The sequence below is a fragment of the Ascaphus truei genome, chromosome 3 (assembly GCF_040206685.1).
Source record: "Ascaphus truei isolate aAscTru1 chromosome 3, aAscTru1.hap1, whole genome shotgun sequence".
Classification (NCBI taxonomy): Eukaryota; Metazoa; Chordata; class Amphibia; order Anura; family Ascaphidae; genus Ascaphus; species Ascaphus truei.
The window spans coordinates 376,290,821-376,296,877 of NC_134485.1; the positions used below are offsets into that span (position 1 = coordinate 376,290,821).

At 41.5% G+C, this 6,057-nt stretch overlaps 1 long non-coding RNA gene across 1 annotated transcript; it reads left to right on the forward strand.

The window, feature by feature from the left end:
* The first annotated feature begins 332 nt into the window (after positions 1-332).
* LOC142491158 (uncharacterized) lies at positions 333-4,006 on the forward strand. Its single transcript, XR_012800315.1, has 3 exons — positions 333-453; positions 1,593-1,651; positions 2,524-4,006. It is a non-coding gene; the product is annotated as an uncharacterized LOC142491158 (long non-coding RNA).
* Positions 4,007-6,057: the final 2,051 nt, after the last annotated feature.

The following is a 6,057-nucleotide window of genomic DNA, read 5'->3' on the forward strand; positions in this document are numbered from 1 at the left end:
GAGTCAGTTCCATGCTTTTGCTGAAAGAGCTAGTATAATAGCAAAATGCCGTGGGTTTTAAAAATATTTTATACTTACGTTTTATCCTTCAGGTGAAGAATTCTGGCATCTCGATTCTGCTAGCTAGCTAGGTATGTATGTATGTATGTATGTATGTATGTATGTATGTATGTATGTATGTATGTATGTATGTATGTATGTATGTATCCCTATTAATGTACAGTGCATAGCGCTTCACAGCAGTAATACACGTGACAATCATATAAATAACAAATAATACAAATTGAAACCCCAGTTTCAATCCAATGTAGTAAGAATATTTTTTTTCCATCAGAGTCACAACGCAGATCCCATCTCGGCACCCTTCAGGTGGCGAGATCAGAATGTGCGAGTTACACCCGCGATGGGAATCTCGGAGCTTCAGTGTCTGAAAAGCTTGATTTGTCAAAAACCGTGAGTCTTTTTTTGAGTTAGAGCTTGGATTGTCAGAGCGGGAGTACTATCGATCCGGAATTTGCATGTTTTGAGCGCGTTTGCATGTTATCGGAGCTTTCTGAATAGCTACACATGCAAACTCACTCGAAAAGGGCTCAAAACTGTTGATAATTCACTTATCGAAGCTACCTGCAGGGCTGCCAACAGAAATCGTGGGGCCCAGGACAAACATTTTAAGCAGTCTCCCCCCCCCCCCCGTGTCAGCGGTATTGCGAGCCGCCCCCCCCCACCCATTTCACACCTCACGAGCCCCCTCTCTTTCCCCCCTGTTCCCATGTATTTCTCTCCCTTTTGTCTCACTCCCTTTCACTCTCCCGCCTCGCATGTTTTTCTCTCCCCTGCGTCTCACTCTTACTCCCTCTTTTCGTCACTCACCCCCTCTCTCCTCTCCCTCTGTCAATTACCCCATGCTCACTCATTCCCTCCCCCTCACACAATTACTCCCACAAGATATATACCAAAAAACTTCCCACCCCATTGCAAAAAAATTCCCACCCCCGAAATACTGTATATACAACTTCCCCCCGCCAATGCATACAGAAAACCCACCAACCCAATACTGTACATGCTGTAAATAAAAAAAAAAATACATATAACATATACATATACATACATACACACATATATATATTCACACATCATATTAAAAAACAACACTCCCCAATACATGTACAATACAAATAATTATTCCCCCCATAAAAATTCCCCCAATCCAGCCAATACATATAAAAATTCCCCCAAGCCCCAATACATATACAAAGAACCCCAAGCCCCCCAATACATATACAAATTCCCCCAAGCCCACCAATACATAGAAAAATACCCCCATGCCCCCCAATACATATAACAATTCTCCCAAGCCCCCCAATAAAAATTAAATACATATACAAATATAAAAAATTCTACTATCAAGTAAACTTCAGCAATTAATTGCAACCAATACTTTTGACTCCATCTTTTCTGTTCTAGAAGCTTTTTCAGGGGATTGAACCAGTGTTCTCATGTTTGAGGCACTTGTCCATTTAAAAACATTTTACTGGTTGCATACAACACATTGCACCTGTACTAAACCGGACACATTTAATCCTCTCCCTCAGTGTTGGATCTACATGATGCCCTCTCAGGAGAATACGTGTGCCTTGTGCTGTATAAAAAGGTACTTGCCAGGTTACTCCCTCACTGGAAGGATAGTGCCAGGGGCTTTAATGGTCTCCTGATCACAACTTTCACATTAACCCCTTCTGTCCAACACATTGCACACCCCTATGGCAAAAAAAAGGGTTCATATAAAGAAATTGATTTTGATATTTATAGTCAGCACTGTGATACAAATCGCTGGTCCCACGCGGAGGATAGGTCTTCTGCCTTCAGACAGTGCTGATTCCGGTAGGGGGAGGGGAACGTGGATGCGGGGCCCGGGAAGGTGGATGTAGGGGTTAGGGGAAGGTGAGGTGGATGCTGGTATGGGTGGGGTAAGGGGGCCCGTGGGGTTTCTGAACAGGAGCCGTGGCCTGGGCCCTGGCTGTGGGAGGTGCTGGGCCCATGCGGAGGACAGTGCTGATACCGGTAGGGGTGATGGGAAGGTGGATACCGGGCCCGGGAATGTGGATGCCAAGCCCGGGAAGGTGGCTGTAGGGGTGAGGGGAAGGTGAGGTGGATGCTGGTAGGGGTGAGCGGAAGGTGAGGTGGATGCCGGTAAGGGGGCCCGTGGGGAGGGTCTGAACGGGACGGGGACACACTACACAGACTGAGACAAAAAAACACAGAGAAGTACACAGACACACACAACAGTGAGGGTGAAACAGACTCAGACAGACACAAACACAGTACAGATAACAATTACAGCATATACTTAACGTTTGTGTTGTATTTGAAAAAGCAGTTGCACAGCCGGGAACATTCAAACACCCTTCTCCCGCCGGTGCAGTTGCTTATATTGCTATTAGTCCATCCCACTCCCCGCCCATGAGGAAGGCCCTGATTGGATCCCCTCTCCTGATAATATTTTATTTATTTATTTATTTTCAGACACATTTTTGTTCCTGAAACACGGGCGCGGCGGCCGGGCCCCCCGACTCACCGGGCCTGGGACACCAACCCCCGGCAGACTCCCCTGTTGGTGGTCCTGGCTACCTGTATAGGCCCCTACAGTATCTATCATATAATGAATATCAAAGCAAACAGTGGAATTTCGTGCAATATTTTTATAACACAATGTTCAAACCAACTTTTGCAGATGTGCAAACAAATATCTCCCAAGTGCAAGCAGCAACTAACAAAGATATTGAAATTAGAGCTTCATCTGATTTCTTTTCATAGGCCGCAGGGATTTCTAGATAGAGTTTCTTCCATATGAAATGTTCAAGGAAGTTTAGTAGGGGATTGCAGTACAGGGGGGACCTTTAATAAGATAGGGGGAACCTACCTTCTAAAACCAACTAAGGATACATATGTAATGCTGTTTTTTGTGTTATGGATTTAAAATGATGTGAAATGTAATACAATTTGTTAGAAGTAATGTTCTGAGGCAAAATTTACCTCATTTTATTAAATGATACATTAGGACACAGACATGGTCTCATAATTTTTAACTATAAAATAAATATCTGTAGAAACAGGATCTGTACGATATATACATATTTCAACTTATTTAAAAGCACAACATTTAATTATTTATTATCCTTTTTAAGGTATTAATAATTGTATAAATTTATTTTCTATATGCTATTGCAAATGCATGATCATGTTTAATGCAATTACACCAAGATGCCTCTTCTATTAATGCACAGCCAGATCATATTCTATGATCAAGCAGATTTCTTCTATTTTCTAAGCAACATGCCAACTAGCTTTAGGGTCTAACTAGATTGAAGTCTAGTTTATTGAATGAACCACGTCAATACGAATATTATTTTCTGATAAAATATATTGGTTTTATTTTTCTTTTCCACTTTTTTAATGTACTGTAGGATTTATTTAAAAGTATGAAAAGAATGCGAAGCATTGGGAAAATAAGTCTGGGTAGTACAGATGCACAGATGTTCACTGTCTTATTCATTTTTTTTCTTATATTCATGGCATTTTTGGATTACATAGTTTAATATTAATTAAACTATGTAATAGTTAGTTGTTCACTAAAACGCATTGTTCTGGTCAACAATTGAGTGTACTGAATATGGTTCATGTTCAATAGATACATTAAAAGTAGTAATGATGGGGCAAAAAATACACCAAAGACAGAAAAAAAATCCAATTGAAGTAATTAGGATTTATTTTGCTTTGCCTACTGTATGTTCGCTCAACTTGAAAAAAAGGTTTGACATTTTGCCAAAACGTTCAGGTGAAATTGACTGGTCAAAAGCAAGATTCTAAATAAATGTTCAAAATTTGTCAAAGAAGTATATACTGTACAGTTTTGAGAAAGAGAGAGAGGTTTGCCAACTTGGCTGAAATGTTCACATACTGTATCTCTATTTGATACATAATGTGTTTAATATTAGCCATGCAACATAGAACATCTGTGTCAAAGAAATTAATAAAATGAAAGCAGCAATACTACACCCCCCTTGTTTTTCTTTCTTATTTTTATGTGTTATGCATGTGACTATGTATAATTCTACATTATTACAAGCTGGCAATCGCTTGGTGCTCCCTTTAGAAATCTATCTAAATCCTGATTGTCTGTCTAACTAAATGACCACCTTCTAACTGTGTGCTAAGTCTGTGAAATGCTGCTGCAGATATGTAACATTATCGTACTACTGTAAGTATAACACATTATTTGTACAGCTTTCAGAACAATAGACAGTCTGCTGTTTGGAACAGAGCAACATATATATTTGTAATACTTTGTTGCCAAAGGGCAAAGCTTAAAAAGGTGTGTCAGACCCTTTTTAAAAAGAAAAGGTGGGTATGACTTTCTAAATGATTGTTGTAGCATTAAAAAATCATTAAATATGGCATTAGGATTTAAAAGAATGCAGACAGTATTATCTATTAATACAGAACTAATTTATTTTAAATAAAACATACTGTACAGGATTTTTCACGTTTTGCTGCTTTAAAGCCATTCTGTTATTTTCAGTTTCTTTGAGTGTGCAAATAGTGTAAAGTAAAGGTGAGCACCTTCACTCATGTTTTGGTTTTGATTCTAAAACTTTTTTCATGCTTTTAATGATGGAAGTGGTTTAGGTTTTGGATTTTTACCAAGTTATGCAAAAAATCAAAATAGGCAAGAACATGCTAAAATAATTTAGTTTTGAACCTTTATAGCAACATTTCTAAGCAAGATACACACTACCTTTGAGGTCTACATTGAAGTCGAGTTTATCAAATGCATCCCGCATATATGTATAATAAGCATGACAAATGCTTAAAATAAGTATAAAAATAATAAAAGCAATTATGAAACTAAAATAATATAATGAAAAATGGAAAATAATTAAAAAAGATATGGCCAAAAATACCTAGAGATGGGCACTTGACTTTGTATTTTAGCTCTTGGTATAATTATCCCCATAGGCCTGAACTGGTAATACCCAGTAGATGGGTCCTTCTGTAGAGGCTCACTTATTCCTCTCCCTCTGGTTTTGAGAAAAGGTCTGCCTCCATCTTCTCGCAGCACTCTCGCATAATTCCTGCCTCCTGCTCGGCAGAGAAGTGGCCCTCCTCCCACCAATGATCGATTTGGGAATCCCTTTCCAACATGAACCGGGTTCGCTTTAGATGCGGCATATATCCCCTAAATAGTGGGTCCCACCACGGTTGGGGTTCCGCCCCTTTAAACACTTTAGCCATCACAAGTAGGGGAACCATCACGCGGGAAGTGGCCACAGTTTCTACTGAGGGGACCGGGGCCTGTTACTGTGGTCACCGTCAGCTCCGCAGGGGCTAAGTTCAGGGCTGTGGGAAAGGTCAGAACAGGGCGAAGGGGCAGAATGGGGCAATGGGGCAGAATGCGGACAAGTGCAACACTTCAAAGTCTCATTCCGCAGAGTATTTAGTGTTCCGTACCACAACTTGGGCAGCAACCGGAGAGGTCGTCCGTATTATGGCCTGCAACTGGAACGGGAACAACAGCAGCCAAAGGCCTCACATGTCCCGGATGTCTTAGGGGCAACTTCCCTGGTCCTGCTCCTGCTTCTGCTCCCTGCAGTGCTGCAAGAAAAGGTCCTCCATAGGCATACTCACCAACGCAGCGGGGTCGGATGCAGAAACATGTGGAGAAGCTAGTGGAGTTCCCTCCACGCTGATCACCTCACTTGGTTGCTTGGCGTAGTTATCAGCCACATATGCCATGGCTCGATATTAGGCTTTACAGATGTCTTTACACTACACCAGGAGCTGGGACATTCCTCCAGGAATATCGACCCAGCGATGATCGACATCCCGGATCAACACCACCTGGTAGAAGTTGGGGCTCAAGATGGATGAAGGGGTCATTACCTCGGGATCGTTGGAGGCCATGTCCGGCACCTCATCGATGGACACAACCTCACTGTCCTGCCGGAAGCTCGTGGGCCCAACAGTGGGTAGTTCCTCTTGTGGGGAGCGAAACACCAA